Source organism: Saimiri boliviensis, chromosome 1 (assembly GCF_048565385.1).
Source record: "Saimiri boliviensis isolate mSaiBol1 chromosome 1, mSaiBol1.pri, whole genome shotgun sequence".
Classification (NCBI taxonomy): Eukaryota; Metazoa; Chordata; class Mammalia; order Primates; family Cebidae; genus Saimiri; species Saimiri boliviensis.
The window spans coordinates 1,936,452-1,964,296 of NC_133449.1; the positions used below are offsets into that span (position 1 = coordinate 1,936,452).

Below are 27,845 nucleotides of genomic sequence, written 5' to 3' on the forward strand. Positions count from 1 at the left end.
GCGCGATCCCGGCTCACCGCAACCTCCGCCTCCTGGGTTCAGGCAATTCTCCTGCCTCAGCCTCCTGAGTAGCTGGGATTACAGGCACGCGCCACCACGCCCAGCTAATTTTTGTATTTTTAGTAGAGACGGGGTTTCACCTTGTTGACCAGGATGGTCTCGATCTCTCGACCTCGTGATCCACCCGCCTCGGCCTCCCACAGTGCTGGGATTCCAGGCTTGAGCCGCCGCGCCCGGCCCCTTCCTTCCTTTTGTTCCTTTTTCCCTCACTCAGTTTCTCAGTTATGTTCTTCAGCAGAGCAAATTCTACAGATAGAAATCATGTAAAGTTACCTGTGGAGATTCTAGTAAGCAATAAGGGACTTCAAGGGGAAAGTGTCTTTAAATAAACAGTGGAAAAGAATACTGCATGCAGTAGCTAGTGCTGCAGATCTAAACACCAAGCGGGAAGGCACTCCCAGGGCCAGCTGAGACCCACGGCGCACGTGCACCATGTTAGGCACCCCGCGGAGGCAATCGGCAGTGGGTGACGCACAAAGGAGGAAAGCAGCGGGCACTGACTTGCCCACGGGCACCTCGGCCACACGGCCACTTCGGTACTTCAGCTCTGAGCGCAACCTCACTCTTTTCAGAACCGCATGCAGAGCTGGGTTTACAAAGTCTGTTCCCTTCCTCAGACCACCAAGTCTCTGTTCCCTTCCTCAGACCACCCAATCCCTGTTCCCTTACTCAGACCACCAAGTCTCTGTTCCCTTACTCAGATCACCCAATCCCTGTTCCCTTACTCAGACCACCAAGACTCTGTTCCCTTACTCAGACCACCAAGTCCCTGTTCCCTTACTCAGACCACCAAGTCTCTGTTCCCTTACTCAGACCACCAAGTCTCTATTCCCTTACTCAGACCACCAAGTCCCTGTTCCCTTCCTCAGACCACCGAGTCCCTGTTCCCTTACTCAGACCACCAAGTCTCTGTTCCCTTCCTCAGACCACCAAGTCCCTGTTCCCTTACTCAGACCACCAAGTCTCTGTTCCCTTACTCAGACCATCAAGTCTCTGTTCCCTTCCTCAGACCACCAAGTCCCTGTTCCCTTACTCAGACCACCAAGTCCCTGTTCCCTTACTCAGACCACCAAGTCTCTGTTCCCTTACTCAGACGACCAAGTCTCTGTTCCCTTACTCAGACCACCAAGTCTCTGTTCCCTTACTCAGACCACCAAGTCCCTGTTCCCTTACTCAGACCACCAAGTCTCTCTTCCATTACTCAGACCACCAAGTCTCTGTTCCCTTACTCAGACCACCAAGTCGATTCCCTTACTCAGACCACCAAGTCTGTTCCCTTACTCAGACCACCAAATCCCTGTTCCCTTACTCAGACCACCAAGTCTGTTCCCTTACTGCGACCACCAAGTCTGTTCCCTTACGCAGACCACCAAGTCTCTGTTCCCTTACTCAGACCACCAAGTCTCTGTTCCCTTACTCAGACCACCAAGTCCCTGTTCCCTTACTCAGACCACCAAGTCCCTGTTCCCTTACTCAGACCACCAAGTCTCGATTCCCTTACTCAGACCACCAAGTCTCTGTTCCCTTACTCAGACCACCAAGTCTCCATTCCCTTACTCAGACCACCAAGTCTCTGTTCCCTTACTCAGACCACCAAGTCCCTGTTCCCTTACTCAGACCACCAAGTCTCGATTCCCTTACTCAGACCACCAAGTCTCTGTTCCCTTACTCAGACCACCAAGTCTCCGTTCCCTTACTCAGACCACCAAGTCCCTGTTCCCTTACTCAGACCACCAAGTCTCGATTCCCTTACTCAGACCACCAAGTCTCTGTTCCCTTACTCAGACCACCAAGTCTCCATTCCCTTACTCAGACCACCAAGTCTCTGTTCCCTTACTCAGACCACCAAGTCCCTGTTCCCTTACTCAGACCACCAAGTCTCGATTCCCTTACTCAGACCACCAAGTCTCTGTTCCCTTACTCAGACCACCAAGTCTCCATTCCCTTACTCAGACCACCAAGTCTCTGTTCCCTTACTCAGACCACCAAGTCTCGATTCCCTTACTCAGACCACCAAGTCTCTGTTCCCTTACTCAGACCACCAAGTCTGTTCCCTTACTCAGACCACCAAATCCATGTTCCCTTACTCAGACCACCAAGTCTCTGTTCCCTTACTCAGACCACCAAGTCCCTGTTCACTTACTCAGACCTCCAAATCTCTGTTCCCTTACTCAGACCACCAAGTCTCGATTCCCTTACTCAGACCACCAAGTCTCTGTTTCCTTACTCAGATCAAGTCCCTGTTCCCTTACTCAGACCACTAAGTCCCTGTTCCCTTACTCAGACCACCAAGTCCCTGTTCCCTTACTCAGACCACCAAGTCTCTGTTCCCTTACTCACACCACCAAGTCTGTTCCCTTACTCAGACCACCAAGTCCCTGTTCCCTTACTCAGACCACCAAGTCCCTGTTCCCTTCCTCAGACCACCAAGTCTCTGTTCCCTTACGCAGACCACCAAGTCCCTGTTCCCTTCCTCAGACCACCAAGTCCCTGTTCCCTTACTCAGACCACCAAATCCCTGTTCCCTTACTCAGACCACCAAGTCTCTGTTCCCTTACTCAGACCACCAAATCCCTGTTCCCTTACTCAGACCACGAAGTCTGTTCCCTTACTCAGACCACCAAATCCCTGTTCCCTTACTCAGACCACCAAGTCTGTTCCCTTACTCAGACCACCAAATCCATGTTCCCTTACGCAGACCACCAAGTCTCTGTTCCCTTACTCAGACCACCAAGTCCCTGTTCCCTTCCTCAGACCACCAAGTCCCTGTTCCCTTACTCAGACCACCAAGTCTCTGTTCCCTTACTCAGACCACCAAATCCCTGTTCCCTTACTCAGACCACGAAGTCTGTTCCCTTACTCAGACCACCAAATCCCTGTTCCCTTACTCAGACCACCAAATCTGTTCCCTTTCTCAGACCACCAAATCCATGTTCCCTTACGCAGACCACCAAGTCTCTGTTCCCTTACTCAGACCACCAAGTCCCTGTTCCCTTACTCAGACCTCCCAATCCCTGTTCCCTTACTCAGACCACCAAGTCTTGATTCCCTTACTCAGACCACCAAGTCTCTGTTCCCTTACTCAGACCACCAAATCCCTGTTCCCTTACTCAGACCACGAAGTCTGTTCCCTTACTCAGACCACCAAGTCTGTTCCCTTACTCAGACCACCAAGTCTGTTCCCTTACTCAGACCACCAAATCCATGTTCCCTTACGCAGACCACCAAGTCCCTGTTCCCTTACTCAGACCTCCAAATCCCTGTTCCCTTACTCAGACCACCAAGTCCCTGTTCCCTTACTCAGACCACCAAGTCCCTGTTCCCTTCCTCAGACCACCAAGTCTCTGTTCCCTTACTCAGACCACCAAGTCGATTCCCTTACTCAGACCACCAAGTCCCTGTTCCCTTACTCAGACCTCCAAATCCCTGTTCCCTTACTCAGACCACCAAGTCCCTGTTCCCTTACTCAGACCACCAAGTCCCTGTTCCCTTACTCAGACCACCAAGTCTTGATTCCCTTACTCAGACCACCAAGTCAATTCCCTTACTCAGACCACCAAGTCTGTTCCCTTACTCAGACCACCAAATCCATGTTCCCTTACTCAGACCAACAAGTCTCTGTTCCCTTATTCAGACCACCAAGTCCCTGTTCCCTTACTCAGACCACCAAATCCCTCCCTTACTCAGACGACCAAGTCTCTGTTCCCTTACTCAGACCACCAAATCCCTGTTCCCTTACTCAGACCACCAAGTCTGTTCCCTTACTCAGACCACCAAATCCATGTTCCCTTACGCAGACCACCAAGTCTCTGTTCCCTTACTCAGACCACCAAGTCCCTGTTCCCTTCCTCAGACCACCAAGTCCCTGTTCCCTTCCTCAGACCACCAAGTCCCTGTTCCCTTACTCAGACCACCAAGTCTCTGTTCCCTTACTCAGACCACCAAATCCCTGTTCCCTTACTCAGACCACGAAGTCTGTTCCCTTACTCAGACCACCAAATCCCTGTTCCCTTACTCAGACCACCAAGTCTGTTCCCTTACTCAGACCACCAAATCCATGTTCCCTTACGCAGACCACCAAGTCCCTGTTCCCTTACTCAGACCTCCAAATCCCTGTTCCCTTACTCAGACCACCAAGTCCCTGTTCCCTTACTCAGACCACCAAGTCTCTGTTCCCTTACTCAGACCACCAAGTCGATTCCCTTACTCAGACCACCAAGTCCCTGTTCCCTTACTAAGACCTCCAAATCCCTGTTCCCTTACTCAGACCACCAAGTCCCTGTTCCCTTACTCAGACCACCAAGTCCCTGTTCCCTTACTCAGACCACCAAGTCTTGATTCCCTTACTCAGACCACCAAGTCAATTCCCTTACTCAGACCACCAAGTCTGTTCCCTTACTCAGACCACCAAATCCATGTTCCCTTACTCAGACCAACAAGTCTCTGTTCCCTTATTCAGACCACCAAGTCCCTGTTCCCTTACTCAGACCACCAAATCCCTGTTCCCTTACTCAGACCACCAAGTCTCTGTTCCCTTACTCAGACCACCAAATCCCTGTTCCCTTACTCAGACCTCCAAGTCTGTTCCCTTACTCAGACCACCAAATCCATGTTCCCTTACGCAGACCACCAAGTCTCTGTTCCCTTACTCAGACCACCAAGTCCCTGTTCCCTTCCTCAGACCACCAAGTCCCTGTTCCCTTCCTCAGACCACCAAGTCCCTGTTCCCTTACTCAGACCACCAAGTCTCTGTTCCCTTACTCAGACCACCAAATCCCTGTTCCCTTACTCAGACCACGAAGTCTGTTCCCTTACTCAGACCACCAAATCCCTGTTCCCTTACTCAGACCACCAAATCTGTTCCCTTACTCAGACCACCAAATCCATGTTCCCTTACGCAGACCACCAAGTCTCTGTTCCCTTACTCAGACCAACAAGTCCCTGTTCCCTTACTCAGACCTCCCAATCCCTGTTCCCTTACTCAGACCACCAAGTCTTGATTCCCTTACTCAGACCACCAAGTCTCTGTTCCCTTACTCAGACCACCAAATCCCTGTTCCCTTACTCAGACCACGAAGTCTGTTCCCTTACTCAGACCACCAAATCCCTGTTCCCTTACTCAGACCACCAAGTCTGTTCCCTTACTCAGACCACCAAATCCATGTTCCCTTACGCAGACCACCAAGTCCCTGTTCCCTTACTCAGACCTCCAAATCCCTGTTCCCTTACTCAGACCACCAAGTCCCTGTTCCCTTACTCAGACCACCAAGTCCCTGTTCCCTTACTCAGACCACCAAGTCTCTGTTCCCTTACTCAGACCACCAAGTCGATTCCCTTACTCAGACCACCAAGTCCCTGTTCCCTTCCTCAGACCACCAAGTCCCTGTTCCCTTACTCAGACCACCAAGTCTCTGTTCCCTTACTCAGACCACCAAATCCCTGTTCCCTTACTCAGACCACGAAGTCTGTTCCCTTACTCAGACCACCAAATCCCTGTTCCCTTACTCAGACCACCAAATCTGTTCCCTTACTCAGACCACCAAATCCATGTTCCCTTACGCAGACCACCAAGTCTCTGTTCCCTTACTCAGACCAACAAGTCCCTGTTCCCTTACTCAGACCTCCCAATCCCTGTTCCCTTACTCAGACCACCAAGTCTTGATTCCCTTACTCAGACCACCAAGTCTCTGTTCCCTTACTCAGACCACCAAATCCCTGTTCCCTTACTCAGACCACGAAGTCTGTTCCCTTACTCAGACCACCAAATCCCTGTTCCCTTACTCAGACCACCAAGTCTGTTCCCTTACTCAGACCACCAAATCCATGTTCCCTTACTCAGACCAACAAGTCTCTGTTCCCTTATTCAGACCACCAAGTCCCTGTTCCCTTACTCAGACCTCCAAATACCTGATCCCTTACTCAGACCACCAAGTCTCGATTCCCCTACTCAGACCATCAAGTCTCTGTTCCCTTACTCAGACCACCAAGTCCCTGTTCCCTTACTCAGACCACCAAGTCCCTGTTCCCTTCCTCAGACCACCAAGTCTCTGTTCCCTTACGCAGACCACCAAGTCCCTGTTCCCTTCCTCAGACCACCAAGTCCCTGTTCCCTTACTCAGACCACCAAGTCTCTGTTCCCTTACTCAGACCACCAAGTCTCTGTTCCCTTACTCAGACCACCAAATCCCTGTTCCCTTACTCAGACCACCAAATCCCTGTTCCCTTACTCAGACCACCAAGTCTCTGTTCCCTTACTCAGACCACCAAATCCCTGTTCCCTTACTCAGACCACCAAATCCCTGTTCCCTTACTCAGACCACCAAATCCCTGTTCCCTTACTCAGACCACCAAGTCCCTGTTCCCTTACTCAGACCACCAAATCCATGTTCCCTTACGCAGACCACCAAGTCTCTGTTCCCTTACTCAGACCACCAAGTCCCTGTTCCCTTCCTCAAACCACCAAGTCCCTGTTCCCTTACTTAGACCAGCAAGTCTCTGTTCCCTTACTCAGACCACCAAATCCCTGTTCCCTTACTCAGACCACAAAGTATGTTCCCTTACTCAGACCACCAAATCCCTCTTCCCTTACTCAGACCACCAAGTCTGTTCCCTTACTCAGACCACCAAATCCATGTTCCCTTACGCAGACCACCAAGTCCCTGTTCCCTTACTCAGACCACCAAGTCCCTGTTCCCTTACTCAGACCTCCCAATCCCTGTTCCCTTACTCAGACCACCAAGTCTTGATTCCCTTACTCAGACCAACAAGTCCCTGTTCACTTACTCAGACCACCAAGTCTCTGTTCCCTTACTCAGATCAAGTCCCTGTTCCCTTACTCAGACCACCGAGTCCCTGTTCCCTTACTCAGACCACCAAGTCTCTGTTCCCTTCCTCAGACCACCAAGTCTCGATTCCCTTACTCAGACCACCAAGTCTCTGTTCCCTTACTCAGACCACCAAGTCCCTGTTCCCTTACTCAAACCACCAAGTCCCTGTTCCCTTACTCACACCACCAAGTCCCTGTTCCCTTACTCAGACCACCAAGTCCCTGTTCCCTTACTCACACCACCAAATCCCTGTTCCCTTACTCAGACCACCAAGTCTCTGTTCCCTTCCTCAGACCACCAAGTCCCTGTTCCCTTCCTCAGACCACCAAGTCTCTGTTCCCTTACTCAGACCACCAAGTCGATTCCCTTACTCACACCACCAAGTCCCTGTTCCCTTATTCAGACCACCAAATCCCTGTTCCCTTACTCAGACCACCAAGTCTGTTCCCTTACTCAGACCACCAAGTCTGTTCCCTTACGCAGACCACCAAGTCTCTGTTCCCTTACTCAGACCACCAAGTCCCTGTTCCCTTACTCAGACCACCAAGTCTCGATTCCCTTACTCAGACCACCAAGTCTCTGTTCCCTTACTCAGACCACCAAATTCCTGTTCCCTTACTCAGACCACCAAGTCTGTTCCCTTACTCCGACCACCAAGTCTGTTCCCTTACGCAGACCACCAAGTCTCTGTTCCCTTACTCACACCACCAAGTCCCTGTTCCCTTACTCAGACCACCAAATCCCTGTTCCCTTACTCAGACCACCAAGTCTGTTCCCTTACTCCGACCACCAAGTCTGTTCCCTTACTCCGACCACCAAGTCTCTGTTCCCTTACTCAGACCACCAAGTCCCTGTTCCCTTACTCAGACCACCAAGTCTCGATTCCCTTACTCAGACCACCAAGTCTCGATTCCCTTACTCAGACCGCCAAGTCTCTGTTCCCTTACTCAGACCACCAAGTCTGTTCCCTTACTCAGACCACCAAATCCATGTTCCCTTACTCAGACCACCAAGTCTCTGTTCCCTTACTCAGACCTCCAAATCCCTGTTCCCTTACTCAGACCACCAAGTCTCGATTCCCTTACTCAGACCACCAAGTCTCTGTTTCCTTACTCCGATCAAGTCCCTGTTCCCTTACTCAGACCACTAAGTCCCTGTTCCCTTACTCAGACCACCAAGTCCCTGTTCCCTTACTCAGACCACCAAGTCTCTGTTCCCTTACTCACACCACCAAGTCCTTGTTCCCTTACTCAGACCACCAAATCCCTGTTCCCTTACTCAGACCACATAGTCTGTTCCCTTACTCAGACCACCAAATCCATGTTCCCTTACTCAGACCACCAAGTCTCTGTTCCCTTCCTCAGACCACCAAGTCCCTGTTCCCTTACTCAGACCTCCAAATCCCTGTTCCCTTACTCAGATCACCAAGTCTCGGTTCCCTTATTCAGACCACCAAGTCTCTGTTCCCTTACTCAGACCACCAAGTCCCTGTTCCCTTACTCAGACCACCAAGTCTCTGTTCCCTTACTCAGACCACCAAGTCTCTGTTCCCTTACTCAGACCACCAAATCCCTGTTCCCTTACTCAGACCACCAAATCCCTGTTCCCTTACTCAGACCACCAAATCCCTGTTCCCTTACTCAGACCACCAAGTCCCTGTTCCCTTACTCAGACCACCAAATCCATGTTCCCTTACGCAGACCACCAAGTCTCTGTTCCCTTACTCAGACCACCAAGTCCCTGTTCCCTTCCTCAAACCACCAAGTCCCTGTTCCCTTACTTAGACCAGCAAGTCTCTGTTCCCTTACTCAGACCACCAAATCCCTGTTCCCTTACTCAGACCACAAAGTATGTTCCCTTACTCAGACCACCAAATCCCTCTTCCCTTACTCAGACCACCAAGTCTGTTCCCTTACTCAGACCACCAAATCCATGTTCCCTTACGCAGACCACCAAGTCCCTGTTCCCTTACTCAGACCACCAAGTCCCTGTTCCCTTACTCAGACCTCCCAATCCCTGTTCCCTTACTCAGACCACCAAGTCTTGATTCCCTTACTCAGACCAACAAGTCCCTGTTCACTTACTCAGACCACCAAGTCTCTGTTCCCTTACTCAGATCAAGTCCCTGTTCCCTTACTCAGACCACCGAGTCCCTGTTCCCTTACTCAGACCACCAAGTCTCTGTTCCCTTCCTCAGACCACCAAGTCTCGATTCCCTTACTCAGACCACCAAGTCTCTGTTCCCTTACTCAGACCACCAAGTCCCTGTTCCCTTACTCAAACCACCAAGTCCCTGTTCCCTTACTCACACCACCAAGTCCCTGTTCCCTTACTCAGACCACCAAGTCCCTGTTCCCTTACTCACACCACCAAATCCCTGTTCCCTTACTCAGACCACCAAGTCTCTGTTCCCTTCCTCAGACCACCAAGTCCCTGTTCCCTTCCTCAGACCACCAAGTCTCTGTTCCCTTACTCAGACCACCAAGTCGATTCCCTTACTCACACCACCAAGTCCCTGTTCCCTTATTCAGACCACCAAATCCCTGTTCCCTTACTCAGACCACCAAGTCTGTTCCCTTACTCAGACCACCAAGTCTGTTCCCTTACGCAGACCACCAAGTCTCTGTTCCCTTACTCAGACCACCAAGTCCCTGTTCCCTTACTCAGACCACCAAGTCTCGATTCCCTTACTCAGACCACCAAGTCTCTGTTCCCTTACTCAGACCACCAAGTCGATTCCCTTACTCAGACCACCAAGTCTGTTCCCTTACTCAGACCACCAAGTCTGTTCCCTTACGCAGACCACCAAGTCTCTGTTCCCTTACTCAGACCACCAAGTCTCTGTTCCCTTACTCAGACCACCAAATTCCTGTTCCCTTACTCAGACCACCAAGTCTGTTCCCTTACTCCGACCACCAAGTCTGTTCCCTTACGCAGACCACCAAGTCTCTGTTCCCTTACTCACACCACCAAGTCCCTGTTCCCTTACTCAGACCACCAAATCCCTGTTCCCTTACTCAGACCACCAAGTCTGTTCCCTTACTCCGACCACCAAGTCTGTTCCCTTACTCCGACCACCAAGTCTCTGTTCCCTTACTCAGACCACCAAGTCCCTGTTCCCTTACTCAGACCACCAAGTCTCGATTCCCTTACTCAGACCACCAAGTCTCGATTCCCTTACTCAGACCGCCAAGTCTCTGTTCCCTTACTCAGACCACCAAGTCTGTTCCCTTACTCAGACCACCAAATCCATGTTCCCTTACTCAGACCACCAAGTCTCTGTTCCCTTACTCAGACCTCCAAATCCCTGTTCCCTTACTCAGACCACCAAGTCTCGATTCCCTTACTCAGACCACCAAGTCTCTGTTTCCTTACTCCGATCAAGTCCCTGTTCCCTTACTCAGACCACTAAGTCCCTGTTCCCTTACTCAGACCACCAAGTCCCTGTTCCCTTACTCAGACCACCAAGTCTCTGTTCCCTTACTCACACCACCAAGTCCTTGTTCCCTTACTCAGACCACCAAATCCCTGTTCCCTTACTCAGACCACCAAGTCTGTTCCCTTACTCAGACCACCAAATCCATGTTCCCTTACTCAGACCACCAAGTCTCTGTTCCCTTCCTCAGACCACCAAGTCCCTGTTCCCTTACTCAGACCTCCAAATCCCTGTTCCCTTACTCAGATCACCAAGTCTCGGTTCCCTTATTCAGACCACCAAGTCTCTGTTCCCTTACTCAGACCACCAAGTCCCTGTTCCCTTACTCAGACCACCAAGTCTCTGTTCCCTTACTCAGACCACCAAGTTTGTTCCCTTACTCAGACCACCAAGTCTCTGTTCCCTTATTCATACTAACAAGTCTCTGTTCCCTTACTCAGACCACCAAGTCCCTGTTCCCTTACTCAGACCACCAAGTCTCTGTTCCCTTACTCACACCACCAAGTCTCTGTTCCCTTACTCACACCACCAAGTCTCTGTTCCCTTTCTCAAATTCTGCCACAACCAAAAGAGAAGGATTTGATCACATCTGCTTCAGTGGCACACTACCTGTCAGGCTGCGCAGGCCGCCTGCAGGGCCATTTCATTCCTGCATTGTGAGCGTTCTGCTGAGAACGCAGTTACCCTCATTTGCAGAAGAAGGATCAGAAGTTTCCCTGAGTGCATTGTTAGGCTGCAGACAGGCTGCTCTGCAATGAGGCTGCCAGCCCAGCTCTCTGTCTCTGAAACTCAGCTTCCTTTTCCATCTCCAAGCACCTGTGTGGGTTCCTGGAGCCCTGTTTCTCATCGGGGGCACGGCTTCCTCATCCCACCTCCACTCCCTGTGCCCAGACCCAACCACCATATTGTCAACATAGCAATCACATCCAAGTTCACATCCCACCCTCCACCTAAAAAGCGCGTTTCCTCTCTCACCTCGCCTCTCTTTGCACTCTGCCATCCTCCACCTCCCTTTACACTGGTGGGACAGGCTATCTTAGAGTCAGCCTCAAGAAGCCAGATGTCTTGAACGGAGGGACAGGAAGCCGTGGTGCCTGGCACTAATCTGTCTTGGGGAAGGCGGTCGTGGAAATCAAGTGAACGCAGGACACCCTGAGGCTTTCTAAGGCGAACTTGCTCTGGGACCTGCTTATTCTATATGTTCAAGAAGACAAAAAAGCACTAAAATAACGCCCTGTCTCCACATGTATGGGCAATATATGTTTCATCTTAATTCCTTGAGATATTTTTAAAGGAAGCAAAGACAAACATTACTAATATTAGTGAGAAAATTCCATGTAGATTCTAGTTTTCTGTCTACTGCAGTAAGTGACGTGACCTGGAAGAAGTGAGTCCGTATTGAAAGTCCAGTTTGAAGGCCAGGGTCAGAGCACAGGCTCTGTCTTCATCCTGGCTCTGCTGGTCTCTTTCCAACGAAGTCCAGCGGCTATCAGTTTTGAGACAATTACAATTTTTCTTAGAAATTACAGCATAGATAATGATAGTAATTTATTTTGATCTCTAACCCAAAAACATCATTTACTCCTTCTTACACCTTAAATTGTCTACCTTATCCTGATGGCTCAACACTTTGGGTCCTATTTTTTCTACAAAGATTCAAAACATACAACTAGTTTTTTGATGTGAAGGGTATGCTCTTAAAGAAGAGAGCAGGTGGAAGGAAAGGAGAAAAGGAGAAAGAGAGGGAGTGAAGGGGAAGGGGAAGGGGAAGGGAGGAAGGCAGGGCAGGAGGGACGGAGGGACGGAAGGACAAAGGAAGGAAGAGAGGGATGAAGGGAAGAAGAAAAGGAGAGAGGGAGAGAGAGACGGAGGGAAGAAGAAAGAATGGAAAAAGACACAGAAATTTCAGGGCTGGCTCTGAGGAAAACTGTCATTCAGGATGTAAAGGTTTAGGAGAGAAGAAAATGCTATATTAAGCACCTCTTTACACTCTCGAAGTAAGTAAAATGAAAGTAAAAACTTGGAGCCTGTGCCAAGACAACTGGTAGAAATCCACTCTTTGAAGATGTTGAAAGGAAGAAGTTATAACTTGACCAGCTTTAGAGTCTCTTAGTAAATTCTCAGTGCCTAAAACACCGTGGCTTAAAAAACATTAAGATTTTTCTGTGGCGCTATAAAGCACTTGAGAGGAGACCCTGCTTTTATGAATGTTGGACTCCTCTCTTGAGTAGGACGGGAGGAGGGAAACAGAATCTACAGTCAGTCAGTAAGTGCCCGCAGCTTACTGCGAAGAAAGGCAGCCGGGGAGGGAACTGGTCCCTCATCCCCACGTCCACACCGTGAGAGCACTTTCAGGATGATGATGTCCGGCGCATGCGGCTTGCCTCACAGACATCAGGGGTCAAAGATAAACATTGGATTCATTCCACACCTGAAGAAGCTTTCAGTCCAGCATTGAACAATAGCCAGTAAAATACTACAGAAGGCACAACATGACACTTGAAATACATCAGCCCCTCTTGTTCATGGGGGATACACGCCAAGCCCCCCAGTGGATGCATAAACTCTCTGATAGTACCACAGCATATCTGCACTGCTTGTCTCACATATATATACCTAGGATAAAGTTTAATTTATAAATTAGGCACAGTAAAAGATTCACAACAATAACTAATGAAAAGGGAGAAAATAGCACGACTATAGGCCGGGCACAGTGGCTCTTGCTTGTAATCCCAGCAGGTTGGGAGGCTGAGGTGGGTGCATCACCTGAGGTCAGGAGTTTGAGACCACCCTGCCCAACATGGTGAAACCGTCTCTACTAAAAATACAAAAAATTAGCCAGACGTGGTGTCAGGTGCCTGTAATCCCAGCTACTTGGGAGGCTGAAGCAGAGAATCACTTGAACCCAGGAGGCAGAGGTTGCAGTGAGCTGAGATCTCATTACCGGACTCCAGCCTGGGTGACAGACTAAGACTCACATTCAAACAAATAAATAAATAAAAATTAAAAATTAAAATAGCAGCCTGGTGAGGTGGCTCACACCTGTAATCCCAGCACCTTGGGAGGCCAAGGTGGGCAGATCACGAGGTCAGGAGTGAGACCAGCCTGACCAACATGGTGAAATGCCGTCTCTATTAAAAAAGTACAAAAATTAGCCAGATGTGGTGGCGCACGCCTGTAATCCCAGCTGCTCAGGAGGCTGAGGCAGGAGAATCACTTAAATCCGGGAGGTGAGTCGAAGGTTACAGCGAGCCAAGATCGCACCATTGCCCTTCAGCCTGGGTGCAAGAGCAAGATTCCATCTCAAAAACAAACAAACAAACAAATAAATAAATGGCACAACTATAATAATATGCCAGCATCACCATTCTTGTGCCGTGCGGCCATTATAAAGTCAAATAAGGATGATTTGAACACAAGTGCTGTGACGCCATGACTGATCTGATCACCTGGACGCCACTAGGTCCTAACAGCTGGGCAGCCCTCAGAGCGGGCACAGGCGGGGCAAGGGAACAATTTCTCTGGAGCAGAACGGAGCGGGAAGGTGCCAGACTTTCGCATGCTCCTCAGGATGGAGCACAATTCAAAACTTATGGACTGTTTGTTTCTGGACTTTTCATTCGGCATTCTTGAACTGGGGTTGACGGTGAGTAGTTGAAACCTCGAAAAGGAACCAGACACAAGGGGAGACTACTGTAGGTGCCAGGCCAGTTACTCTGATCCCCAAACTCAGTCTGGGGAAGGGGCGGGGTCAGACACACAGATGGCCAGGGCCACTGGAGATGACTGTGGTTCATGGCAGCGTGAATGGAACGATGATGTGGTTCATGGCAGCGTGAATGGAACAATGTCATCCCGTGCAGAGGACAGGAAGCAGGTGCAGGGCCTGGCACCAGGTGTCTTCAGAGGCGACCCGACTAGCTGAGTCCCGTGCATGGTGTCAAGCTGCAGCAGAGTGCGGCCTGATACTCACAGGTCTTGGACATGTGAACAAATCCGATTCCATCAGTGATGGGAAGGCGCTGGAAGGGTTTAAGCAGAGGGTTGCGCTGGATAAGTTAAGAGTTATGTAGATTATTATACAAGCTATCTTGATTAGGAGTTCCTTGGAGGAGTCCAAGTCAGTGATGATGGGTGTGAATCAGCGCTGGTGAGGGGTGGAGGGGGAGATGTTTAGAAATTGATTTCAGAAGCACACGGCCATCTACTGAACAAGGGGCATAGACATTCCTGTGAGCCCGGCTTTTATACCGGTAGTGATACTGATGCCAGTGAGCTAACAAATGCAAGAGGGGAGGCATTGTGGCTCATACCTGTAATCCCAGCACTTTGGGAGGCTGAGGTGGGAGGATCACTTGAGGCCAGGTGTTCAAGACCAGGCTAGAAAACATAGTGAGACTCCGTCTGTACTAAAGATTTAAAAAATTAGCCAGATGCTGTGGTGTGCAGCTATAGCCCCAGCTGCTCAGGAAGCTGAGGTGGGAGGATGCCTTGTGACAGGGGGAAGGAGCCTGCAACTGGGAACAAGACCCTGTCTGAAAAAACAAACACAAATGAAGAATGCAAGAAGGAGGCAGCCCTCAGAAGGAGGGGGATGGCCAGGCTCGGGTGCTGCATGTGAGATGTCTCAGGAATATAGCCGTAAGATGTGGGGAAACAGATACCACCGGGGGCTTTGCCCAAGCAGTCAGAGCTGGGGGTTCTGGGCTGGAGTCCCTCTCCACACACGCAGGGGGTCGTTCAGACTTGAGGCTGGATGAGAATCACTGGTGGGGGCGCCGGGCCGACGCGGGGAGAGGAGGAAGCCAGGAGCTGGCACGTGAGGAAGCGGAAAATATTTACTAAGGGATCGATGGTGTCAGGTGTGGTTTGGAAGCCCATCAAAATTAATTTTAAAATATCGATTGGGTTTGGAAATTAGAAACTCAACTAGTGATGCTAGTGAGTTGTTTATATTGAGTCTGTATTCCAGCAAGCTGGCTGACAGGAGGCTGGTGTGGAGAAATGAAAGGAAGACTCTGAGTGGGTTTCCATGAGAGAGCATGGGGGGCTCCCCAGCAGCTGGTGTCCGGGTGGCTGAAGGGAGGATGAAGGGGCAGGGAAGGGGGCGGAGCGGGGGAACACGGAGGACCCCCCGGGTGCAGCTTGTTAGAGGTGCCGAGGAGGGTGCTGGTGGAATACTGCCAGGAGGGACAGGGCTGGACAGGAGGGTGAGCATGGAAGAGATGCAAGAGGGCCTCTGGGCAGATGGCAGGTGGTGCTGCCCAAGGGGCTGGCTCTGGAGCCTCTGTCGGCTGTGAACGTTTTGTCTTCCTAATGCGCTCCGTGGGAGTTTTGAAGATTGGTGACTCTTCCATCTGAGGTTTACATCTCTGCTCTCCATTCCTGTTCGCACTGGGAGAGCTGATGCCTAACAAGATGGGGGAGGAAAAAGACCTTCCTAACTCATAGGTTTCTCAGTCCCAGGGTTTGAAACCCTCTCACCATCTGTTGGGTGAGCTACTTTACCTACATGATACTTAGATGATGAAGATTAACTCAATAACTAGGAAACTTAAAACCAGCCTGTGGTGACATCTAAAATTAATGAGGCATTGATTACCTAAAGAATAGATTGCAGAGTCTGTTCACTACTGCACCATTCACAATAGCAAAGACACACAATCAACCTAGATGCCCATCAACTGTAGAATGGATAAGAGGAAATGTGGTACAGATACACCACGGAATGCTATGCAGCCATGAAAAAGAATGAGTTCACGTTCTTTGCAGAAACATGGATGGAGCTGGAGGCCATTATCTTTAGCAAACTAATGCAGGAACAGAAAACCAAATACCGCATGTTCTCATGTATAAGTGGCATTTGAATGATGACAATACACAGACGCGCAGAAGGGAATAAAGGACACTGAGGCCTTCCTGAGGGTGGAGGGTGATAGGAGGGAGAGAAGCAGGAAAAGTAATTAAGGTGCTGGACTTCGTGCCTGGGTGATGAAATAATCTGTACAACAGACCCCCATGACGCGGTAACAAACCTGCACACGTGCTCCTGAATGGAAGAGTTTTTTTAAAACAATGCTAGAGTTAAATCCATAGGGGTTACCACAGAAAAACTTTTCTTCTAAAAGTGTTAGACTGAATTTTCATAATCGGTAAATTTAAAAACATCAACTTCATCTTGGTTACCACAGAAAAACTTTTCTCCTAAAAGTGTTGGACCAAATATTTATAGTTGGTAAATTTGAACACTTCTGTGTTGGAATCACCAAATAGCTACAGTGTCCAAAGTGGCTCCCGGGAAGCACAGGTGGGACTCAGGGAAGCCGGCTCACGGTCTCTGCCTTTCCCAACCTGCAGGCAGGAGCCAACCATCTTCCTGAAATCCTAGTTTTTAATATAAGCCATGTAAGATGACAATATTTTTCTATTAATACGTATAATTTCCTGGTGGTCTATTAGGTGTCAGGCACCAGACCAAAACTATGATGTATGTGATCTCATCTGTTCTCCGCACAACGCTCATTCACGAAGTCAAACTTGTTCCAACCAGTGTGACCTGGAGTCGAGATTTGAACCCAGGTTTTGCTGAATCTAAAACCTTCAGTCTCTCCACGGCAATATGTTACCTTCACTTACAAGATTTATGGCTTGCTAAATGGGATGCCCAGAAAAAAGGTTACTTTCTGCTGATGACCCAAGGCATTGCTACACCCACCGTGCCGGGGGGAGCCTGGAACCTCTAACACCAACTTTTTAAATTTTCACATCATCTTTCACCACAGAGCCATCCGCACCACTGTGTACTCCTGTCACGAGTGCTGGTTCCAGGCATCTGGACATTCAAAACCATCTTCCATGATTTGCTGTGCGTGCAACTCCAACCCTGTGACTCAGCTCGCTAAGCCCCACTCAGTCAGGTCCGAAAAGGAGATGGGATCTCATTCTAGCATCGGGATCACCAAGTGTATACAGAAAATCACTATGCCCTCTCTGCTGCAGAATAGATAAATGCAGGTGGATAAATACATCTTAAAAAGCCATTGGTACCTTAAATGTGTTCTTCCTAGTATAACATGAGTTTGTAAAGTGCATATGAAAACCTATTAATATTGTTAAAAGACTAAAAGATGAATAGCCTGGCTGGGAAGCAGTGGTAGGAGGAGGCTGCATTAGAGCTCATGGACTCAGGGACATTCACTTGCTTATCGGAAACCTATTTATCTTCCAGTGACCTCTTCCACTTTTAGTTCTAACCTCAAGGCAAGGCTGCTGAGGAGTCAGTTTCTTCTAGGAGCTATAACTGTATTAAACAGTAGCCCAGGTGGCAGCCGCCAACAGGGAGAACAGAGAGCGTGTCTTCAAGTTGATGTAGCCGCCAGCTATATCCTCAGTGGCGAGAGAGTGCAAGGCACTGACCGGCCACATGCTGTCGAACGTGTTTACTGAATTTTAGCTTATTCCTTTCTCATAAGCAAATGTGAAAAAGTCCAGTTTGAAAATTAAATATGTGGATTCGATGTTTATTGTGCTCAATTCATTGATGCCATTGACGGGTCTTTGCCCTTACCAGAGAAGAATGCTGGCCTTCTGTTTTTTATATCTATGCTTATGTTGGCAAAGGTGGGGGGTGGAAGGAGGCAGCACTCTCTGCTGAACCTCAGACTCATGGTTTCAGGGGCAATGGCCTCCAGGGCCCCACGGACGTCTGGCATCACAAGAGGGGACCCTCTCAGAACAGAGCAAAGTGGCCATTGCAGAGCTACGCCGAGACAGCAGGGTCATCGGGGGGTCTTGAGGGAGATGGAGGAAAAACATACTGGTTTTGATTGGACCCTGCCAAGGTTTCTTTAGAAAACAAAACTGTTAGGCTGGGTGCAGTGGCTCACACCTGTAATCCCAGCAATTTGGGAGGCCAAGTTATGAGGATCACAAGGTCAGGAGTTCAAGACAGCCTGGCCAGCACAGTGAAACCAGTCTCTATAAAAATACAGAAAAATAACTGGGCATGGTGGTGTGAGCCTGTAATCCCAGCTACTCGGGAGGCTGAGGGAGGAGAATCACTTGAACCCAGGAGGCAGACGCTGTAATGAGCCGAGATCGCACCACTGCACTCCAGCCTGGGTGACAGAGCGAGACCCTCTCTCAAACAAAACAAAACAAAACAAAAACCTGTTTCCGTTTTCCATTTGTTTCTATCAGTTTGGGGGACAATCCCAACATTTCATTCAGCCCATTTATATACAATGGAGTTTTGATCATGTTACAACGGGTTTGGCAAAATACATGGCCTGCTGAAATGCTGGTGATATCACAGTTTGAATGACTTGTTACTCATTTAGAAGCACAGAGTACATTTTTATAAAATAAAACAATGAAGTGGATCAGCGAACCTGCTATCTAAAATTGTAAGAATAATTACTAGTTTTAAGTTTTATCTCAGCCTTTAAAACATAATGAAATCATATAATCTATGTGAAAGCACTGTAAAAATGGTACATATAGATGCAAGGTGTTATTATTCCTCATAACTTTGCCTCATTAGTTTAACAAGGACATATCAGGCACTCCATAATTTTACCAAGTAATTAAGCGAACTTATGTCTGTGGACTAGACTTTCATAAAATAACTACTTAATAATATTTTATTATTCTGGAGATTGTTTTGTTACTTTTAGGGGAAAGGCAGAGGTGATTAGTTCAGGTTCAGTGGTTACTGTTTTAATATTCCCGCAATTTTCACGAAGTGCAGTGATTTGTACTACCTATGTCAGAGGCCAGTGAGAAAGGCAGGTGATCCCTGTGCTGAGCATATGAGGAAAGGCAGGAGATGAGATGCAGAGGCGCACCTCCTGGACCTTCCACTGGAGCAAACTGCCATTGGTTCCCTCCCTATGCATTCATCTGCTTCTTTTACAGGATATGCATGGTTTGCTTTGTTCACATTTAATTTTAAAGGACAACGTCTGTTGCTATAGAAATACTTCTCCACGCTGAGACTGCATCATACTGGCAGGTCTTGGGGCTTTTGGGTGTAGCAGTCAGCATCTCTCAAAGGGTAGATCCAATCTCATGTCGCTAAACTTTCATAGCAGACAGTGGGTCCACAGAGCCAGACTCCGCGGAGGCCTAGCAGCAGTGAGTGCAGATCTAGGTCGGGCGTGTGCCCCGCGGGGAGCTTCTCTCCTGGCTCCTTTCTCCTTTCCTGGTCCTCTTGCCCTTTCCACTCTTTTCTTCAGCAGTGCTCCTTCTGGAGACTCAGTTTCCCTTCCAGATGGGTTCAAGCCTCATTTTCTCTACCCTTTTTCACAATTGCATAACCCCGCAAGCCAGGGGCCACGTGCAGACACCCCGACCACATGGCGTGTGCAGCCAGTGGGCTCTGAAGCAATATCAGTTAGACCCACTTTATACATGCCTTGGCCTTCCATAGGCAGATTCTTTTTTAAAGAAGAAGAAGGAGAAAGAAATTCTCTGATTCCCTGCCATTGTTTCCTAGAAAAAAATCTGCAAGGAAAGGTTTGGCAGACTCCCGGGGAGTGTGAAACGTGTGTTTGGCACGCAGTCACCTCGGCAGTAATTTGCATGTTCCAGGCTGTCATTCCGGGGCTGCGCCTGACAGAGCCGGCAGGGGCCTGTCCCAGGCATGCACCGGGAGATCGCTCCTTTCTTCTCTGCGCTTCAGTGACTAAAAGCAGAAACCTTCAGCTAGGGCTGGTCACTGTCCTGGGTCAAAATGCAATTCATAACAGCATGCGGCTCTTTATTCAGTCATGGGCCTGCTCCCCTCGCTCCTCCCACTGCATGTACACACACACACACACACACACACACACACACACACGTGTGCATAGGTGGACATGCAGGAACACACTGGCACATATGGATGTGCAAACATTCAAGCACACACACACACTTGAAGCTGGACATAAAGACCTTGATATCAACATGGATGATAAAGCAAGCAGAGGCAGTGGTCCGTGATGACATGTGTCTTCCACCGACAGGCAGACCCAGAGCCTCTGCTCCAGGGAAGGGCTGCATGGGGTGGGGGGATGTTGGTATTTACTGCCAAAGGGCTCCAGGGCCTCATGCCATATGCACGCTTATCCACAGGGCACCTAGCTGTGTGCCTTGTCTCAGGATCGGTGTTATGGCACACCTGCAGCATGCGTAGAGAAGTCTAATGGAACACATAGAAAACTCATTGCATCCTGGCAGCTTCCCACCTGCCCCCGCCTCACATCCTCTACCTGAACGTCACTGTAGCAATCAGGTGTCGCAGGACACTTGGGAGCTCCTGAGACTCCCGGGAAAATACCTGGTAAAACCGGGGGGCTTTTGGGGTGATGATGACGGACCTGCTTTTTAGCCGGTGCCAATGAAGAAGGGAGGTAGCGAACTTGGCAATCCTTATTGAATCCACATGGGATCCGCTGACTTGGAAGTGGGGTCAAGGGCTCAGTATTCATGGTCTCTTCAGGATCCTCAAAACTGTTAGGTGGCAATGCTGAATAGACCCTCTCCTACCCTGCACATGCGTGTTTTAGCTGGGTGCACAGATGTGCATTAAATGGAGGTGAGAGGGGCTCAACCAAAAGCTCTGGAAACTCCCTTAACTGACACATACTGGGTGTGGTGCAGGATCTCTCCTGGCTTTCTCTCCCCACCCCCAGATGCTGGGGAGGACCTCGCTGCTGAGCACAGGTCACCTTCGGGCCAGCACCCTCTTCACCCACAGGCTGACCAGGAGGCAGCCAGTGCGAGCCTGGGAGCTGCCTTAGCGAGTGGGCATGCAGCCCCCTGGGTGCCCCCGGAGAATTAAACATCTCTTCAAAGGACAGGAAGGCCATTAGCAACTTCTGACCGTTAAAACCCTTGGCAACTTTCAGCCCAGCTAACCAAGCAGATGACCTTGAAAAGCCCTGTGCTATTACCTTGCCTAGTACCTTCATATCAAATTGTTGATGCCGTGCACTTCCTTGGGAGGGTTCCTCTGTTTGCAGCTCTCTCTTCTCTCTCTCACTAACCCTCATAAACACACAGTAGGCCCTGCGTGTGTTCAGAAGCCTCACGTGCTCAGAGGCTGGGCTGCGGCTCCAGACTGGACATTCTGCCAGAGCACCCAGGTCTGTCACATAACAGCGGTGTGGCGTGGGGGACAGGAAACCCACGTCTCTCGGTGCCTCAGTTTCCCCATCGGCAGACGAGGGTGATCACAGTGTGGACCCCACGGGGTTACTGAGAAGGTTAAGTGAGGTAATAGCTGTGCCTTCGCACAGTACGCGAGCACCTTCGGCACTCTGTGTTAGTTCTGACTTTCATCACCATGAGCATCATGTGCACAGAAAGCCCATGCAGGCTTCGCAAACGAAAACAAAAGCTCAGGAGATACCACATTTTTGCTTCAGCACATGTCTGTTCACATTTTAATGTTGCTATTTCTCATTGGAAGAAAAAAATAGCCTTATTTGAAAAAGCGGTAAAGTGAGAAAAACATTTAGTTTGATTTTTGCACAACAGGCACAATCAAAGTAATCTGGTCTCTGCATCAACCAGGAACCAAATGGTTGATGAGGGAACGTTTTCAGTAGAGACGTCCTCCAAGCAACAAAGAATGGTAGGCTATCACCTATAACCCTGGAGAAATGGTGGATCCAGGCCTTGGGCATCATTGGCCCTAAAACCATGCGGTGAGAAGGTTGAGGGGACACTTCCGAATAGGCTGGTCAGGCTGACAACCTGAGCATCACGGGTCCCCACCTGCCAGCTGTCAGGCTGCAGAATGGCGGGTAACCAGACATCATACGCCACCTCCCCTGGAGGGTGCCACAAGGTCACAACTGTGGCGGCTTAGGCGTCTGCACTGACACCAGCATGCGGGAGGCTCGGAGGCCCAAGGAACCTGTGAAATGGCACCAAAGAAGTGACCTCAGGAAAACACAGACTGGGTCCCTCTGCCCAGTTTATTCAAGAAATAAGTCATAAGAGGTAAGGCAGGGAGGAGAAGGAGGGACAGGGTATGTAGCCCGAAAAAGAGGATTCAATACACACCTTGGTAAGATGCCAATTCAGAAACAAACAAAGTGGGCCAGGAGTGGTGGCTCACGTGTGTAATCCCAGCACTTTGGGAGGCCAAGGCAGGTGGATCATTTGAGGTCAGGAGTTTGAGACCATCCTGGCCAACATGGCGAAATCCCATCTCTACTTAAAAAAACAAAACAAAACAAAACAAAAAAACCCCAAAAAACAAAAATTAGCCAGGCATGGTGGCACATGCCTGTAGTTCCAGCTACTTGGGAGGCTGAGGCATGAGAATAGCTTGAACCTGGGAGGCGGAGGTTGCAGTGAGCCAAGATCGCGCCACTGCACTCCAGCCTGGCCAACAGAGCAAGACTCTGTCTCAAAAAACAAACAAACAAAAGAAAACCAAACCGCATTAATACATGTGTGAGACCATACTGGAAGTGTGAACCCTGCTTGGATATCTGATAACATTAAGACTTTTTTGTAAGGTTTGATGGGTGGTTATGTTTTTACAAAAAGAAGTATTTTTTTAGGAATTTATGCTGAATTATTTCTAGCTGAAATTACATACTCACTTGGATTTGCTTCAGAGTGACCCATGCCTGCATGAGGAAGAAGGGTCGGGTGTCAGTGGAACAAGGGAGACCACTGCAGGAGCCTGAGGAGGTGCCCTGGGGGCTCCGCCCCACTTGTGCCTATTTGAATCATTTTGTTGTAAAATGGTAAGAAGCAAAAAATACCAAAAATAACTTGAAACGAGAAGCATGTGTCATTATATTTGCCAGGGCTCAGTTGACAAAATTAAATGAAACAATAAAGACAAAGAACCCGGCCATGTGGCAACAGAGCAGGACAGTGCTGGGGATGACAGCTCCCAGGAGCCTCTGAGGTGGACACATCAGCTCAGTGAACACACTGTCACTTAGGGCAGGAGCTCTGCTTTCATGTGCATATGAATTTGTGGGGTATCTATTAAAATTTTTTCTGTACTATTTTTTTTTCTCTTTCTTTTTTTAAAAATTATACTTTAAGTTCTGGGGTACATGTGCAGAATGCGCAGGTTTGTTACACAGGTATACACGTGCCATGGTGGTTTGCTGCGTCCATCCCCCCGTCTTCTACATTAGGTAATTCTCCTAATGTTATCCCTTCCCAATCCCCCCACCCCTGCCATCCCTCGTATACCTAGGCCCTACACTAGACATTCTGCTACCTTATGTCTCGAATGGAGACCAGAGTTCCATGAAGAACGGAAAGCGAGGTTGGGGGTCTAATGGAAGTGGTCCCAGAACTGATCTTCCTACACTGGCTTGGAGCCAGGTGATCCTCCCAGTAGTTTCAGAAGCAGGTGCACTTGGTGGGATAGACTTGCTTAGCCAGGCTCCAATTTCACAGACCCGTGTTTCTGGCAAGAAGTCAGTCCGCTCATCTCTGCAGGAAACACAAATGAATTTGGACACCCCCAAGCTCAGCTCCGACCAGCCAGCTCACCAGAGTCCTCCCTGAAGGCAGACCCGCGTGGAGCACCAGATGATATTAGCAACAGAACCAAGTTAGAACACGGGAAGTGGGTTGGGTGAGAATGCAGATGGTGCCCACCATTCGCAGAGAAGGAGCTGGGGCGGGAATGCAGGCGGTGCCCACGGTCCACAGCAGTGAGCCCTCCACCCGGGGAGGGCGGGGGTGCTGAGGCTCTGCCCACGTCCAGATAGCCCCTCTTCCTGGACACACAGGACGCCTGTGCCTCCCAGTTTCCCCGGGCAGTGGATCGGGGTCTGGATCTGACTCTAAGGGAACACTGTGGCTTGGCCTGAAGCATCCCGCAGGGGTTTCATGGCCCCGCTAATTTCTGGAAGGCTCTGATTCCACAGGGCAGAGCCATACACTGAAGTGTCTGCCCAGCCGGCGTTCGGTGGTGACACGAGCAAACAGTAAACTTCGTCAGGGCCCTGCTTTCTGAGTTCATTTCTGAAATCACGTTTTGAACAGCCTAGTCTATTCCGACTAGTTCAGAGCCCGGCCATGTTTACAGGTGTCGGAGACGTTCTGTTGCTCTCAGGCGGCCGTTTGCACGTCTACTTTTATCAGTGCTCACAGTAACTTGCTCTGCCACCCTGTGACCCTTCGATTTGTAACCCTATGACCTTGGAAAGGTAGCAAATCAATTTACCGTGAGCTTTGATAAAGGTAGCAGTGGGGGCCTTCATGACCACCCTGTTAGGTCTCGAATGAAGAGCAGAGCTCCAGGTAGACCACAGAAGTTAAACCTGGCTAAGCGGGTGTACCTTCAGCATAAACCCCACCACGCACACCTGCTTCTGAAGCTACCAGCAGGACCACCTGACCCCAAATGAGTGTTCCTCAAAGAATGGTCCTGGGACCACGTCCATCAGAATCCCCAGCCTTGCTTTTCTTTCTACATGGAGATCTCCATTCAAGACCTGAGATGGGCTTTGATTACCACCCCGTTAGCTCAGATGCCAACTCTGCTCCTTCCTGCCTCACTTACACTTACTCACATTTTCTGTAAGAGCAAACCATCAGTTGCAGATCTGTGATGAGGCATTCTGAAGATTTATCAAGGAAATAGAATTTATGTCACCTGACACTAGCTGCAATTAAGTAAGAAGCAAAACACCAACAAAAGGGCTTTGGCTTTCTGTGGTGTGGGAAGTTCTGAAAGGAGCCTTTGCCTCAGCGTGTCTGGGAAACTGTCGCTGGTCCACGGCAAAGGTGAAATGGGACCAGGTACACATCTTATGTCTGTCAGAAAACAGCTAACTTCTTGCTTCTCTTTTTCATTGAGAGAAATAATTTTTTTACCTCATAATTCTTATTGATGCATGTTTCATGTAGCAAAAAATGACTTCAACATCATCCCCTACAGCAATCCAGATATTTTTATAATTTAAAATAATAGATATAATGTATATAAATTTAATTTCTTATGGATATTAAACAAAAATAGTGTATGTAATTGAACTGTTTTTGATAAACTTGGGCTAATTCAGATAGTCTGAGTGTGGTGACACAGTGAAGCTTCTGGAGGGTTCGAGGTCATGTAGGTGAACAGGCGTTTGGATTTTGTTTTCTATTTTGTTTTTTTCTGATAGTTATGCCCATATCATGTGTCTTTTGCACTCTCCTCCTCTCTCCGTTTCTTCCTTTCTTCCTTCCTGTGGTTTAACCTCCTTAGGTCTTTCAAAGCTTCTCTGGGAACTTTTCACTTCCTGCTGCCATTTGTGTTTCATTCTGTTGGTACCCAACGCCATGTTTTACGCATCCTGTTTGGAAAAGGGTGGCTCGCACGACTCTCAACAACATATGTGGGTATCGGGACATCTTTTTGCTGCTTAATCAGGGTGGGTCCAAGCTGACCGAGTTTCCCAAACCTCTGACTTCCAAGTAACTGAGGAGGGCGTTAACACTGGCTCTTATTTTTTGGTTACTTTTCAAGACCTAGCACGATGCCTCACATAGAGTAGCCACCCCAGATGGCCAGTTGACCAACTATCCTTTTTATTTTCTGTGTGGGAATGACTTGGAAGAAACACCATCTGCATAAACTTTTGACGTTCTGCAAAGTGCTTTCAGGGCATGTGAAAGGAGGACACGTGCCATCAACAGACGTGGTTTTCAGAAGCGCACACACACACACCGTTGCTCAGCAACAGAGCCTCCCCGTATCCCCAGCCTTCACACCTGCATTCCATGCATACACGTTTTTAAGCTGAGCGTCCTTTAGACATTTTGTTTTCATGAGAAGGACACAAAACGGGTAAATGCACCGTGATGGGGGAAAGAACAGCACTCAATGTTCACCAACAAACCCTCTGGCTTAGAAAACTCTCCATTTGCTGTGACTTTTTCCTCCCAGCCTGGAAATAAGGGGCAGTTGAGGCCGGCCAGCTGCTCTCCCAGATGAGCTTCTGCTGGAAGGGGGACCTGCGTGGGCTCTCCTGGGGCACCAGAAGTAGAGCTCACAGACTTCCCCAGCCAAAGACAATTTGTCTTTCCTTAGGTTGGAAAGGAGATTTCGAGTTATATGATTTACCTCTGACAGTTTAAAATAAGTCTCTAAGAAAATGGATGCAGTAAGGTTACCTTGTAACTTTGTCCATATTAGACACCAAGTAGAGGTGGGGTACACAAACCAATTACACACACACACACAGACATCCACATGCCACACACACAAACACACACAGGCACGCACAGATGTCTGCACGCCATACACACAAGCACATACACACACACATATAGGTGCACACATCCACATGCCATACACACACACAGAGACATCCACACGAGCCACACACATACATGGACATCCACACACCACACACACACATACACACACACATACTCAGACATACACACACGCACAGGTGCACACAGACATCCACACACCACACCCACATATACACACATACTCAGACACACACACACACACACACACAGGTGCACACAGACATCCATACACCACACATCCACACACACACACACACACACACACACACACACACACAGGTACACACAGACATCCACACGCCACACACACATTTTCCTGAACCTCACAGACATCATGGCAAGCTCATACCTAAATACGTCAACATTTACTTTCTAAGAAAAAAACACATTCTCTTGTATAATCCATGTGTAACTTCAACAGAAAAGTTAATATGATTTAAATCATATCATAAAACATACAGAATATTAGAAATATTCACATTTACCCATTGTCCATACGTTCTTTATAGCTGTTTCAATGTATAAGCACAACTAAGATATAAAATAGTGTTTTCCTTTATTATTCTAAAGAATTTCTCCCACACTCACTGCTGTTTTCTCACTTTGTCACCTCACAGCTATTTCAAAAATATCTTTTAAAATAATTTTGAGGGGAATGCTGGGAAGATGGCTACCTAAGAACAGCTCAGGACTTCAGCTCCCAGTGAAAGTGCAGAGGGTGAGTGGACGCCGCATTTCCAGACGAACTCTTATTGCCCACAGACCAGGAGATACCCAGGCAGAGGGGTCGCCAGCGTCGCAGTCCCAGCCGGTGCGGCTGTTTTGGCCCCTGCGGGGCTGATTCCGCCCGCCCGGCTGCTGTGACCACTCCCTGTTGCTGCGGTTCTCCGTACAAAAGCCACTGGTCTGGGAGCCCTCTTAGCTGGCGAGCAGAGCCTTGAGACAGCAGAATAGCCCATTCATCTGAAATAGCGAGTCAGGCCAGGAGATTCCTAGGCAAAAAATCCGCCAGGAGCCGGCGCCGCAGTTCCAGCCGACTCCGTGAGTCGCAGCACGGGAGATCCCGGCGCCTTTTCAACAAGCGACCGGAACGCGGGGTCGTTCAACTTAAAAGAAAAGACTCGGAGTCAGGGAGCCAGGTGATCAGGCTCGGTTGGTCCCACCCCTCCACCCCCAACAACAACGAAAACAAAAACAGTAATTGGAAACCCTCTGGGTTGAGCCCTTCAAACCAAGCACAGCTGAAC

At 49.1% G+C, this 27,845-nt stretch overlaps 1 protein-coding gene across 16 annotated transcripts in view; it reads right to left on the minus strand.

Annotated features, from left to right (window-relative positions):
* The window catches only part of MYT1L (myelin transcription factor 1 like), a 548,393-nt gene that overhangs the window by 353,003 nt on the left and 167,545 nt on the right, over nucleotides 1-27,845 (minus strand). The window contains exon 1 of one of the 16 annotated variants that reach the window (XM_074393459.1): nucleotides 1-27,428. This exon is cut by the window's left edge and continues 24,372 nt beyond it. The exons of the other annotated variants lie outside the window; for them this stretch is intronic. The gene's annotated coding sequence lies outside the window, so the exon portion shown is untranslated. Of the gene's footprint in view, nucleotides 27,429-27,845 lie in introns of those variants that run through there. 16 annotated transcript variants of the gene reach the window in all.